Genomic DNA, 15861 nt, shown 5'->3' with positions numbered 1-15861 from the left:
GTTTCCCCTCATGGGGCAATCAAAAATAGGGGCGTAGTTTCAGAATAAGGGGTCGCCCATTTAAAGGAGGAATTTCTCCTTTTAGAGGGTCGTAGATGTGTGGAATTCTTTACCCCAGAGAGCGGTGGAAGCTGCGTCATTGGATATATTTAATATTGAAGTAGATAGATGTTTGCACAATAAGTGAGTGAAGGCTTATGGGGAGGGGCAGGGAAATGGAGCTGAGCCCAAGATCAGATCAGCTATGATCTTATTAAATGGCATAGCAGGCTCCAGGGGCCAAATGACCTACCCCTGCTCCTATTTCATATGTTCTTATGAAAGGAAAATCAAGCCAGGTGTACAACGTGCGGCCAACCAAAGTTATGGCGGAAGATTGGAGGAAAACCCACGGAAAATTGGGTAGATTGAGGTCCTGCAAGAAAAATTAAGGCATGCCGGTCATTAACCAGGGTTTCACACCCGTTGGACTATCACCATACTTTCCGCTAACGTCTGGGGAAGGTAAAAAGAAAAACTGCGAAAACGGCCGTTACCAATTGTCGTCGCCGCTTCGCCTGGTGATTGCACTCGTGTTCTGTGGGTTCACGATTGGATTCCAGTTGTTATCGATAAATTTTCAAGGCGTCTTCATTTTTAAAGCAGTAAAACTTGATGTTTTTTTCGACCATGTTTGCGTTTCTCACATAGACCCCAACAATGGTTGATATTTAAAACAGGAAAAAACACAGCTCGTTTTATTGATTGACATTACATTGGAGCAGAAGTGGTATTCCAATATATAAAATAGTGAAATGTTTTATATAAAGGAACAGTTATCAACGGTTTTCCACAGGTCGATTTCGCTGCGGGTATTTGGACACGTTTATTACATTTACATTAGTCACAAAAACACAAGCGTCCCTACACTATCTTATTTTAATAAATGTTATGACATTCACTTATTGGAAAAACCTTCTGATTTGATCATAAGTTAGCAGGAAAACATATGGAAGATATTTCATGTTAAAGATAACATTTTTGCTAAGTTTCTGAAGTATGCCGTATCTCGGTGGATTCCCTCATCTCCGAGGCAAGAGATCGGGAGAATCCTCACAAAAAGTGCAGTTGTAAATCGCTTTCAAAAGACAATTCAGCTGCAGTTATGTAAGTCCAATTTCAGGCCTTGTCCATTACCATAGCATCTCGTTCTGTTTCTTCGCGTCAAAGCCACTTCAAAACTGGCCGCCAATCTTAGAAATATACAGCTCTTTAGCTGTCACCCCCTCCAACCTCTGTGCACCGACACACTGCAATACAGTGCACTCAGAATAGCTAGCTGAGTAACTGGTTAGATGTTTGCAGCTATTGGCTTTTCACCCATGGCCCAACGTACTCGCAGTTGTGAGGCCACAATATTTTCTCTAGCTAAGCTGACTTTCCGTCCTATAATAAAACAGGAAAAAAAAAGCTTCAAATTTCACTTAAAAAAGGAAGTACTAGAAATACACGGCAGATCATTTACCGATAGTACAACGAAAACGCATGATACAACTTTGCAGGCATGTCTGACGATTTTAAGACCTTATCTTGTTCTAGATTCCTCCACAAGAGAAAATAGCACCTGCTCTCTATCTGCACTGGCGAATTACTTGATCTTTTTAAACAGTTCCAGTAGATAAGCCCTCAACGTTCTAATCTCTAGCCAGCATAAGCCACGCTTAGAAAACATGTCCTCATGAGACTTTAGCGATGGCTAGCTTTCCTACTCCCAAACTGTCCAAGTATGTGTTTCGCCACCGACGGAGTTGATAGTGTAAAATGTGCGTTATCCACTCAGCCGTCCGTTGTACATATCTCCCGATTTTTATTTCCATGAATCCGTCCGTTTTACGATAACACAAAAAGTCACAATTTCCCCCAACGAGCCTTAACAATTAATCGTATATTTTGCGCGCACGAGTTAAGTGTTCACTGGGCTCAAAGGAGAGGAAATGCAACCTAGTTGCCCTGTAGCATCGGCCGGCAGTCAGATCAATCATATAATGCCAATCGAAACAAATTTCATGATTACCCTACTATTTTAGAACATTTGATGGACTACTGATTGACACTTGCTGATTAATAACGTTATTCCCATTACATCCTTTCATCTTTTTACACCTAATCTGCATATTTAAATTGGCATTCCCCAATCAATCCACACACCTTGACACACCCTTATTAAATGTTTTAATCTATGCATCACTATTTGTACCTATGTTGCTCGCAGGGACATCAATTTTGAAATTAAACACTGCACTGCTTGTTGACTATGCTGAATGAAAATTTATTGTAGATTCAGCCATTCAAAAACCTGGTATTATACCATTTTATCTACGTGGAGGTGTGCCTTAGCCAAATATTCAACGATTCTGTAGCTTTACCAACAACGACACCTGCATTATATTCCTACTTGCACATAAATAGGAATGCTTCCAACCATAGGCCACTCGTCTCTGTAATAGGGTAACATTGATACGAGAACGTCTCCAAGGCGGTGTTCCCTTCGGCTTGTGAAGTTCTAACATTTAACTTTTTTACTTCTTGGAAATTTCATAAATCTATTCGTAGTCATCCACTTTTCTGACTAAACTTCGCAAAATACTCACCCTGCAACTGTATGTTACAAAGTCCCCTTAAGTATGCTGTATATTGATTTTAGTGTAATGATGTATTGGATCAATTTTCTTTCAGTTAAAGTATTGATATTGTTACATACGTTTCAGTGTAGGCGTGACATTAGCAGCCAGTTTATTGAAAAGTAACATTTGCTGATAGAGAATAAAAAGAAAACCCATCTAAATCTTCTTGCATCACATTGTGCATAACTTCCATACGCTGGCAGAATGTCCGTGACTGTCCTTTTTTACTTAACTATGGACAAATCAGTTTCTCTGCAAACATTGGTGTGCATTCCATATCCCATTGAAGACATATGGTATCGCGGCCGTTTCCAGGATCCAGCCTAACCAGTGGCGCTGTAAACTGTGACTCTCTTCACTACTTTGGTATTGACTTTTCATCTGAATTCTTGGAACACTCTAGGTCTCTGGTTTTCATCAGCAAACAATCGGCTGGAAATAATCGATCTCTTCTGTTTATTGTATATTTCAGACAGTCAAATCAAACAGCGATTCCCTGACTCTGCCAATTACGTCCTGTTGATAAGTCTATTATTATAATCGTTTAAAATATTTAGTTTTGTGTGGCACAATTAACGAGGCACTCATTATCTTTTAAATCCGCTCTATATCGGGGAATCTATTCCACACTTCATTTCGAGATATCTTGGTGTATTGGTGAAGGGAAGCATAGGCTTCGCTACACCTGTACCTCGCCAACACGCATGAAGGCGAGAATTTGCCTGACTTACCCAAGTAACACAGCAGGAATAGTTAGGGCTGTGCATCTGGATAACAGAATCTTTAACGGCATGATAAGTCTTAATTACTGCTAAACAAACTCTTTGTCTCTGAGGATTTAATTTTATAAGTGTGGGGTTTCATTCCTTCAGAATTAATTATTGTTCGAGATTTTTCTAAAAAAATATTTGGTTAACCTTTTTCCGTCTCTTTTCTCTCTTTCTCTTAATCTCATATTTATTTCCCTCCCTTTATTTCGCTTTCTGTATGTGATTGTTGATTGAATTAAATATTCTAATTGATACCTCCTTGTTTTGATTCTGCGTGCTTCAGTTAGGAGTCTTCAATCTGATTGAAGAGACACGCTGTTGCTTGACCCATATACCACCGATCCTCTTTAGAGGGCACTGCTCTGAAAATGATCTCTAAATACCGTAAGTTGCCATTCAAAAACCCAGGTAAATTCTATGGGCAGCGGTTAACTGAACGAACGGTGAGAATCATCCCTTTGCCACTGACGGCAAAATCAGTGACAGTGGATTATTCTTCCACAAACTTTTTCACTTTAAGAACAGTGTACAATTGATTTGAAATTTCATGACAGAAAGGTCCTATAATTTCACGAAAGGTCCTATAATTCCTGACCTCCAGTGGCAGGAGATGGCAGAACGCAGGGGAAACAGAGAGTAGGCCATTTAGCTCCTCGAGCCTGTTCTGGCACTCAGGTGAAAACATGTGACATAATATCTTATACGTGCCTTTGCCCCATAGGCCTTAATACCTTTGGTTATGAGCAAGCTATCAATTTCAGATTTAAAACTAACAATTGGAACAGCATCAGCTCTCATTTGCAGAACAGAATAACAAATATCTTCCAACCTTTGCGTTGACAAGTGTTTCTTAAGTTCACTCTTGAAAAACCTGGCTCTATATTTTTGGCTGTATCCCCTAGTCCTAGATATCTCAATCAGCGTAAATATTTTCTCTCTATCTGCCCTATCAGTGCCGCATAATATCTTGAAATCTTCGATGACATCAACACTTAACCTTCTAATTTCCACGGAATAAAACACATGTTGAGTAATAGCTCCTTGTAAGTTAACCCTTGGAGTCCAGGTATCATGCTGGCAAATCTTCGTTGCACTCGCTCCAAGACAAATAGATCATCCCTAAAATGTGGTTCCCAGAGCTGAACACAGTTCTCCAGGTGTAGTCTAACCAGGGATTTGTATGGCTGTAGCATCAATTCTAACCCCTTGTATTCTAGTCCTCTAGATATAAAAATTAGCATTCCATTAGCCGTTATGATTTTATGTACCATTCCATGACATTTTAATGCTCCATGTACATGGACCCCTAATTCTACTTTGGCCTCCACTGCTTCGAGCTTTTCGCCATTTAGAATTTACTCTGTTCTATCCTTTTAAGGTCCAAAGTGTACGACTTCACACTAGCCGATTTTGAAATACATTTGCCAGAATTTTGCCCATGCACTTATTCTATTAATATCCCATTGTAATGTTATGCTTCTACCTACACTGATAACAATCCCGATTATCTATTTGTAATCGGAAAACTTGGATATGTGGCTCTCTATCCCGTCAACTAAGTCGTGAATAGTTGAGGACCCAACACAGATTCCTGTGGGATGCCACTCATCACATCCTGCCAATTAGATTATCTGCCGATGAATCCTGCTCTCTCTCTCCTGCCGCTCAACCGATTTCCTAACCAGGTCAATAATTTGTCCTCTTTTCCATGAGCTTCAATTTAGCTAGCAATCTCTTATGAAGGATTGTATCGAAGGCCTTCTCAATGTCCATATCAATAACATCCATTGACATTAATTGTTTACTACTTCAGTCACTTCTTCAACTAATACAATCAGATTCGTCAGGCTTCAATTGCCCTTTACAAATATGTTATCAGCTGAACATCGTCACTCTATCCTTAGTTAGAGACACCAGTAATTTACCGAACAAGAGATGTAAGGCTAACTGGTGTAGAATACCGTGCGTTCCCTCTCTCAACTTTCTATTACCATAATGGCAAGAAATTGGAAAGTACTGTAGTACAAAGGGACCTGGGGGTCCTGGTGCACGAAACTCAAAAAGTTCGTATGCAGGTGCAGCAAGTGATCAAGAAGGCCAATGGAATGTTGGCTTTTATTGCTGGGGGGATAGAATATAAAAACAGGGAGGTATTGCTGCAGTTGTACAAGGTATTGGTGAGAGCGCACCTGGAATACTGCATACAGTTTTGGTGTCCATACTTAAGAAAAGACATACTTGCTCTCGAGTCAGTACAAAGAAGGTTCACTCGGTTAATCCCGGGATGAGGGAGTGGTCATATGAGGAAAGGTTGAGTAGATTGGGACTCTACTCATTGGAGTTCAGAAGAATGAGAGACGATATTATTGAAACATATAAGATTGCGAAGGGGCTTGATCAGGTGGATGCGGTGAGGATGTTCCCAATGATGGGTGAAAGTAGAACTAGGGGGCATAATCTTAGAATAAGGGGCTGCTCTTTCCAAACTGAGATGAGGAGAAACTTCTTCACTCAGAGGGTGGTAGGTTTGTGGAATTTGCTGCCTCAGAAAGCTATGGAAGCTACATCATTAAATAAATGTAAAACAGAAATAGATAGTTTCCTAGAAGTAAAGGGAATTACGGGTTACAGGGAGCGGGCAGGAAATTGGACATGAGTCTAGTTCTGGAATGGTCATGGCCCTGTGGGTAGTGGAGTGGGCCCAGGGGCCGTGTAGCCTGGTTCTGCTCCTACTTCTTGTGTTCTAATTCTGTGTTAGATTTCAGGAGATGGTTTTATTCCTGTTCCTGGCTGCGGTGGAGATCGCCTTTACAGAAGGTAAGTACTGTAGAAAATATAGGGACAAAGTGATCTCCTGGACGAGTTTCGATCGCCTAGAGGGGTCAGAGAGGAATTTCCCAGATTTTTTCGCCCAAATTGGCCATTGGGTTTTTTATCTGGTTTTTCGCCTCTCCCGGGAGATCACATGGGTTCAGGTAGATGGAGAGTGATAGAAGATTTGAGGTTAGGATCAGATCAGCAATGATCTTATTGAATGGTGGAGCAGGCTCGAGGGGCTGATTGGCCTACTCCTGCTCCTATTTCTTATGTTCTTATGTTCTTATAATAGCGGAGTAACATGTTCAATTTTCCAATCTAAAGGAACAGTTCTTGAATCGCGTCAAATGTATACGATAATATTTCCGGCCTTTGCAATGCTCTCATCTACTTCCTTTTAAACCCTGGGGTGAAAAACAGCTGGTCTGGGGGATTTGTCACTCTTTAGGGGTATAAACCGCTCCTTAATGGTATAAACTGGTTTTATATTACGCTAAATTCTTTTTTGCACACCTCCCACTGATCTTCTGTCTTTTGACCCATTAATAGATTGCCCTGTTTAATTTAGGCAGTCTCGGTCTGATCTCCTTGAAGTTGGCCAAACCTAAACCTAAAGGCCTAGAAATTCGTCTCGGGTGATGGCGCCAAATGGCGGGTATCGGATCGGCTGCCTGTTACACGCGGCAGCTGATATTCAATTCCGTTGCAGTCAAAGGAACAGAATATAAGGTGCTGCGGCAAAAAGAGGGTCGGTCCGATACCGCACATATTGCGCCACCACCCGAGAGGAATTTCTGGACAGAATGTTATCTCTTTCGCATTTCTCCCTGTGCATGCCATCCGGTGGGGTTTTCCCTGGGAGATCGAGTTAAAGACTAAATTCAACCGTTAATCAAAATTGCTATGTATAATCGCAATGAAATGTGCTTTTTTATTATGATCTTCATATTCCACTCGAGCTCTCTCGCTGTTCCGCCATAAGTACAGCGTTTTTCGTGGTCTCTTTACCTAGTCTCCTGCTCAAATGAAACGGCAGACTTAGGAGAGCCCTTGCCAAACTCCCATGCTTGGAAGCGTTTGTTAATCAGATTCTAGTAACACCATTCCTTACATCGGTGGGGCACCAAGATAATTCCAAGGGAAACGGTACAAATGAACATTTTCGCAATTTCTGCAAGTTTATATTCTTTTCACCGATACTCCTCCCCCCAAACCTACAGTGCAAGAAAGGTCGTAGGCCTGTGGAACGTTGGGACCAATATATGCCCTGAAGCGAATTGTAAGTTGAAATGGAATTTAGGCATTGGAAAGAGTTCCGTCCAGAATAATTGAAAACCAAGAATAAGTTAAGGCTGAAATTTAATAGAGAAATTGGGATATTATGAATGGTGCACAGCGAATTTGTGAGAAAGATGTGTGGCAGGAGAAGTTGATGAAGCTGGTAAAAATCATACAGGATCATGGGCTTTATGAATAGAGGCATATAGTACAAAAGCAAGGAAGTTATACTAAAACTTTATAAATCACTGGTTGCGTCTCAGCTGGAGTAATATGTACAATTCTGGACACCACACTTTAGCCGGGATGCTAAGGCCTTGCAGAAGGGGCAGACGAGGTTTGCGAGTGTGGCACCAGGGGTGAGGGGCTTCAGTTATGTGGAGAGATTAAAGAAGCTAGCTTCATTCTTCTTCGAGCAGAGAGTGCTAACGGGAGATTTAATAGAGGTGTTCAAAATTTGTAAATGAGCTGCAACTTCTTCCACTGGCAGGAGGGTCGTTAACCAGGTAATTACGATTTTACATAATTGGCAAAAGAAGCAGCGTGGTATGACGAGAAATTTTCGGCAGCGAGTTGTTATGATGTGGAATGCATTGCCTAAAAGGGCAGCGGAAGCAGATTCAATCGTAACTATCAAGGTGGAATTGGATAAATACTTGAAAAGGGATCCAATACAGGGCTGCGGTAAAAGAGCAGACGACTGGGAGTAAATGGATAGCATTTTTCAAGAGCCCGCAACAGATCTATGGGCAGAATTTGCCTCTTTCTCTGCTGTATCATTCTATGTATATAAGACGTGACCCATTGAGGAACTGAGAATACAGTGAAGGCCGATTTCAGCTGCTGTGTTAAATCTGCATTAAACTGCTGCCCTGATATCTCTTCCTGGATGTTCTCATAGTTTCAGGCTTTTCATGATTATGTTTTTATTGAGTAGTAATCTCTCCAATTCATTAGCATTTGTGCTCTTTCCATGTTATCAATTGACAAATGTTGTTTAAGAATACAATTATCTTACCTGTAGAAGTTATCTGGTTTAATGTGGTGGAGGGTGATTATCATTAGTAGAATAATTACCAATATCCCCACGGTGGATCGATAAATCATGTGGAATGGAATAACAGCGTGATAATATCAAAATTATATAAGGTAATCAATGATTACCAAAAGCCATACTAATCGGATGAGATTTTTTCTTCCCAACTAATGAAAAAATTTCCACTTAATGCTTTATGATTATATCTTTCTGTTTTGTATAACAGAACTGCTTTAACTTTAAATATTTTAAAATTAAAGCAGATTGGGACAAGACTTCCTCTGATTGTTATGTGTCAGGAAATCGTCAAATCTTTGGAAAGATTGTCTATCTTCGTTTATTTTAGCGGTAATATAAATAAAATCAAAAGAGAATAATTAATACATCGCTAGACACCATGAGCACAAGAAATCTTTAAAAGCTCATTTACAAATCGAACAGAGATTATCACAGCTAATTAATGGAACACAATCGATAAATATTAAATTGAAATAGAACCTGCTAACGTTTCCTGGTTCCAAAAGAGTAAACTGCTTAAAAGTCTTCACATTTTTTCCATGACGAACCTTCCAGCTGCTGTTTTCGGAGTTACTATTTCTCAGATCGGTCGCATTTATGAACTTTCTGCTAAATGTGCAATAGTACAAATTAAAGCACATTTATTCAGGCATCTGATATGCTGCAAGAGCTAATTTGGAAGTGACTCAGATGACTTTTGATCAGTATAAATAGGGTTTGTCAGACCACCAGACCTAACGTCATAAAGAAGGCCATTTGTCGCACTTCATGTCATTCCTCTATGTCCTGCAGGAGTACTTTCGCGGAAATTTCAGTGGATGGTCCGTAGCGGCACTTCTTTAATTTGAGTAGGGTTAAAATCAAGATTTGTTTAAGAAAGGAGAATATAGTAGGTAGTTGTGGCAAGCAACTATCATATTTATACCTCAGCTGGAATCGAAGATTGTTTATTGTGAATATAAAATGATCCCATTGTGGTGTGTGATGTAAAATTGCATTTCTTGTTAACAGATTAGCTGAGACTAGCTGGAATTGAGAGAGAATCAAGAGACACTTGAAAATTATGAACCGTCCTGCTCCTTACAGCAGTGGAGAACATCACACTTGGTGTCGCTATAAACAAATAATTTCTACTCCCTTTCTCCTTTTGGTGATGATGTTAAGTTTATGCCATCGGGTAAGCGATTCGTTGAACAGAAAATAGTTTTTTTTAAATGTATCTGGTCTAGCTCATTGAAAATCTCGATCATCTCAATTTGTTATATATAGCCCCTCATTCTCTATTTGTTTCCCTTTCTAATTGAAATGCCACAGCATTGATACGACCATAGTAAAAATATTTTGTATGTGTCTATATTTTTGACATTCTTCAGAAAGTAAATTGTCCAAATATACACACAATATTCTGAATGCAGTGTAGCCGTCGATGTGTTTCGGCTCAGCATTACCCTAAGTCCTCATTGCTAAAATCTGAACCCTAAATCGGAGTTTTATTGAATTAATTTGAATGATTTTACATTTAGGGCGTACCCGCTTTCATTTCTGCTACTAAAAGTTAATACATCATACCACTTTGCATGCAATTTCATCCGAGATGATTCTGCCAAATCTGCCTTGGTGTCCATATCGTCTTGAAATTTTCTGCAGTCTTCTTCACTGTTAGGTACATCCTCTGTTTTCAGCACTCCATACATGTTGGTATTTTGCCTGTTTAAACTTCCATTAGCAGTCTTCCCTTAAATTAAGTTTCGCTAGTTGAATCCTTCTCGTCACATTACCCCTGCTATATTATTGCTGCACACATTTCTGAGCTAATTGTGGTGTTCGAAGATGGCATAATCATATGGAAATCAGTTGCAGTAAACACCTCACTCTTTCTTATATTTGTCCGATGTCTGCAATGGCAGCTTGATGCCCTTGGGAATAAACAACATAAAAGTAGCACATGTGCGATCATATTACCTTCGTTGCCAACAGTGTAGCTGACATTTGCTGGAATCGAGTGCGAAACTTGATATATTTTACAGGTATAAACTGTGCCGCGCTCAATTGGTTGAGTCTCTTCTAAGGAGCTGATACCTTCATATAGACCCTCTGTCTTTGTCTGCTGTTCAGTTCTAAATCCCGCCATAATTTTGGTACCATTTTTATGCCAGGTGAGGTTAAAGTCGTTCGGATAAAAAGCAGCCGTACTGCACTGGAGTCTGAGCGAAACAGATGAAGCCCCTTTGAATGGTATGCATAAAATCTTCAGGGGAGCGGGGACAGCTACACAAAAAAAATCAAAAATGGACCAATCAACTCTTTGTTTGCCTTACCCAGTACCCTAGTCAGGGCAACGTAGTTGGACCGAAATTATTTATTTGCCCTGACTGGAGCCCATTTTAATGTTTTCTGCACGGTATCTAGAGGCATTATTTTCCGAATTCCCTACCCATCGTTATTCACCTATCACTTTTATATTTAACAATAGTGATTGCCAACATTGGGTTTATTATTATTAATATCTATAAGCGCCATGTTGCGCTTGAATTGTTGCAATAATACAGGCAGAGGTTTGTTTTTACATGGCGAACATTTTCTTCTTTTTGACAGAAAGGGTTTTATTACGTTAAAGATGCAATATAAATATAAGTTGTTCGCGTTGATGTCTGCACGACGGTTCCCGTGTTATCATCTACGTCTCGGCTGTTCCACTGAACAGCGGTTCAGGAAGTTTATCTGGATCCCGAAAACAGGAAGCGCGCCATGTAAATAATCGGAATGGGAAATCTTCTATCCTTTTCTTTCAAAATAAAGCACTGGGTCTTTAAACGTTTATTACATTTCAAATAAGCACAAGATTTTCGTCCTTACATTTAGTGCTAAAATTAGAACGAAACATTTTAGTACCCAGTCTTGATTTCACTTACCTTGATATAGGCCAGTTGTCACACTTTTCAAAGACTCTGGAAGTGGGAAAGTGTCCTTACTCTTGAGCCCGTGTCGTTATAAACAAGTAGAAAGCTGTACTGTTGTATAAACAGAGAATTTCCCTATTAGAATGTCTTGTTAAGCGCAGTATTAATATGGACACCAAGTAAACACCACGATTCCAGTTCAACTGACATTTACCATACACAACAAGTTTTAGTCGAGTTCATTTTCCAACCGTTTCATCCCGATCTTTGGCTACACACCGACATGTTCCGGCGTCCGGGAACCTCACAATCATTGGTGAAGGTTGGCGCCGCCTTTCATTACTTCAAACAGCTTTCTGCTATCTTCTTGCAGGATGGTATCCTTAACCTCTCTCCACCAGTACACGTCTACGTTTGCATGGTCGAAGTCGAAGAGGAAAGGGCATTGCAAAGTAGAATTTGTACCTCTGAGCGCCTCCATTTGTACAATGCCCGCAGTCAACTTACCAAAAGTGTCAACAGCAACTATCAACAAAAGAAGCCAATCGTGTTAAACAATTCATAATAAGGGAAGGCGATCTGCACCACCAATTAACATTGTGCGTCCAGTTCATTGATACATTAGCAATTGAATGTAACTCCTATATGGCTATTCTCCAGTTGCTGAAAGGGTTTTCGCGTGGAATGATCATAAATAACGTTACCTTTCTCAAACAGATATTTTCCTTCCTTCAAAGAACACATTACATGATAAAATTATATTAAATTAAACCAGCAAAAACATTGTTCCGGTGTACATTAACTCATAAGATCGACTTCCTGTGTTATATCTTCTACAGGAAAGGTTAATATTTAATAACAAAAATAAAAGCCTACCTGGGTAAGAAATGTACAGGAAATACATGCCCCAAAATGACCGACTCATAAACATATCGGGCAACGTAAATACAGTCGATCACAGGTTGCGAACGACAGTGCAATGGATGAAGATTTGGAATGGGTGGCTGTGTATCCAATATAATCTCATACTTATCTGTGACGGCAGATATCACGTTACTTCTAATTGCGAAATGGAGAAATTCATGACCTTTAGAGTAAGTTCTGCGGGTGTTGCTGTTAGCAGAAATGCTAACAGGAACCGGGAGGTTGTATGTATATCTTAATAAAAGTGTACATGAGCTACAAAGTCAATAATTCATCTTTCCTTCACCTGCCACGAAGGACAAATATTGCATATCTTCAGTGATTGTGGAGCTAATTGTGCTGCAGTATCGGTTTACTCGGTCCATTGTTAACCTGCAAATCATCGCTTGATTAGTAAAGACCCTATCTGTCGGGTTGAATCATGTAACAAAGACGTTTTGGAAGCGAGCACAGCCCATGGATTGGGGGCATAGTCTCCCAATTACCTGACTTGATAGCACGGTTCGATTATGGAAGAGGAGATAACTGGAAAACCGCTGGAAAAAACTCTGTAGATATTACAATTTATTTCCGCGTTACTTTTACAAAGTTGAGAACATTTTTGGGCTATGGATATTTGCCATTTTCTCTGGTCTCTTCAGACAGCTTCTGAGTTAACTCGAGAGCATACTGGACATAAACACTGTCATTGTGAGACGCTCTCAGCCTGGAGAATACGTGAGACTGGTTGTAAAAAGTAGGGTATCCTGGACATTTAACAAACCATTGGAGTAAAATTGCCCTTTACAATCATCGCAGATCAGGCAGTTTAGCTTGTGTGTCTAACATTACGTGCTACGTCGCTAAGAAAAGTTTTAACCTACCGCCAGAAATTGAAATGATCCCTTTAGTATCTACTGGGAACATGAAAATGGGGTATCAGTTTCACGGTTTATTCACCGATATCACAGCGTAATTGCAGGGTAATATCGGCGGAAACCCCACGGACATTCTAACCGTCATCCAGGTCAATACCACACTTCGTTACAATTTCAATTGAGAATTTCTATTTACAAATCGCGGTTAATGATACATTCCAACATATGACTTTTCACCACGGACGTCATTTTTAAATCTCAATTGATTTGGAGAGAATAGGATGTGGAAGATGTTACTGTAGTGATTTATATCAAATGCCCCGGTAGGTAACAAGGGATATTGCGGTCGCTTATCATTACTGACGATGAACTTCTGTAACATCCATTCTCAGGGGCCTTCTTTAAAGTCGAAGTAGCCCAGTTTCTATAAAGTTCACTCAGGGTCCTTGCATTATAACCTCCCAAGTACATATAGCAATGGCTTCTATTACTGGTGAAAAGCAAAAGACTCTTGAAGTTTTTAGAACTTCAAAAGGCATTGATCAAATTCAAACAAAATTTTTTGTTTGAAACAGAATATTTTTCATACATATTTAGTCCACCATATCTGTAAACTGATGACATTCGCAAAGCCTAAAGGGAAGTCTTGCGTGTTGAACTCAGATCACGACTAGAATATGTGTTATTCTCAGCATCGCTTAGTTGGGTAGGATATGTTGCACCACAAGCTTTTGTCACACATTTTTTGCAGTTGAAATTCTTTATTCCAAACGGTAAATGCTAGCTGCTGAGTTTTGCATTTTCATACAACACAGAAGGAGTCCATTTGGCCCATAGTGCCTGTACCGGCTCCCCGAATGAGCTACCAAATAGTTCGGCTCCAATGCACTTGATCTATTGCCCTGCACATATTTTCCTTTTCAAAAATGTATCAAATTCCCTATGAAAGTTATTACTTAATCCGTTTCCACCACCCCTTCATGCAATGTCTTCCAGATCATGACAAATTTTTGAGTAAAATGAAATCTCCTCTTCTCCCCCCGGCGTTTTTGCAAATTCTCTTCAGTCTGCGTATTCTGATCCTTCTAACAATGGAAACAATTTCTCCTTATCTACTGTATCAAAACGCCTCAATTTTAAATATCTTTCGTACATCTCTCCTTAACGTTCTCTGCTCTAAGGAGAATAATCCCAGCTTCTCTAGTCTCTCCACGTAACTGAATTTCATCACTCCTGGTATCACTCCAGCAAATCTCCTCAGCACCCTCTCCAATGTCTTGACATCCTTTCTAAAGAGCTGAGAATTGTACACAATTCTTTAGATGAGGTCTAACCAGTGATGTCTAAAGTTTTGCTATAACGTCTTTGGTTTACTATTCTATGCCTCTATTTAGAAAGACATTCCTGTAATATTTTTTGACAGATTGAGCAACTTGTCCTGCCAACTTCAAAAAAATTATAAGTAAAACCCTTAGTCTCTCTGTTCCTGCACCACATTTAAAATTATGCCAATGAGTTTATACTGCCTCTCCTCAGTTTTCCCTCGAAAATGCATCAATTCTCACATCTCTGCTTTAAATTTCATCTGCCTCATGCCTGCCTATTTCCAAAGTATGTTATATCCTCCTCAAGTCTGGTATTATGATCTTCATGTTTTATTGCATTTACAAGCTTTCAATAATCCGCAAAATTTTTAAATTATGACCCTATAACGAAGTTCAGGTCATTAATATATGTATCAAATAGAGCAATGGTCCTAATACCGACCCTTGGGTGACCACTGTATACTTCCCTCCCGTCTGAAAAGCAACCGTTCACCACTATTCCCTGATTTCTATCTCTTAGCCAATTTTTTATCTGCACTGCCACTGCACCTTTAATCCGATGGTCTTCAATTTTCCAACAAGTCTATTATGTGGTAATGTATAAAATTTATGCTGAAAGTCCATAGACACTACCTCAACTGCATTACCGTCATTAATCTTCTCCGTTATTTCATCAAAGAACTCAATCAATTTAGTCAGACATGATTAATCTTTAAGAAATCCATGTTGATTTTCGTTTATTAAACCATATTTTTCGAAGTGACAATTAATTTTGTCTCAGATTATTGTCTCTATAATTTTCCCCACTACCCATGTTAGGCTGACTTGCTGATAGTTAGCTGGTTTAACTCGCTCCCTTTTTTGGACAGGCGTAATATATTTACATGTTTCCAGAATTCTGGCGTCACATGCAAGAAGGATTGAAATATTGTGGCTAGAGCCGCAATTTTTTCACCGTTAATTCTCTCAGGATCCTAGGATGCATCACCTCCGGACTGGGTGACTTTTCTTCCTTAAGTGATGCCAATAGTTTACTCGACCCCTCTTTATCTAATTGTATTCTATTCTGTTGATCTAAGCCCTTCTCCTTTACTGTAACATTGTCCGGGATTGTGCTGTCACTGGTGAAGTGATAATACTTGCTGCTGACTTCAAAAATAGCTGCATCCAAAGATTTAGCGGGCTCTGTGGAGTTAGTTTCAACCAGGCACAATCTATAGAGGATCTGTGGTGTCCAGGAACAATGAAATTATTAAGCAGACTGTGCAGATAG

At 39.7% G+C, this 15861-nt stretch overlaps 1 pseudogene; it reads right to left on the bottom strand.

Annotated features, from left to right (window-relative positions):
• Nucleotides 1–1403: 1403 nt before the first annotated feature.
• Nucleotides 1404–12413, bottom strand: LOC147116182 (uncharacterized; annotated as a pseudogene).
• Nucleotides 12414–15861: the final 3448 nt, after the last annotated feature.

This window comes from Somniosus microcephalus, chromosome 6 (genome assembly GCF_052327205.1).
Source record: "Somniosus microcephalus isolate GS21.2 chromosome 6, FLI_Smic_1.0, whole genome shotgun sequence".
Taxonomy (NCBI): domain Eukaryota; kingdom Metazoa; phylum Chordata; class Chondrichthyes; order Squaliformes; family Somniosidae; genus Somniosus; species Somniosus microcephalus.
The sequence above is the reverse complement of the archived record's forward strand: the minus strand, read 5'-3'. Positions and strand labels throughout refer to the sequence as shown.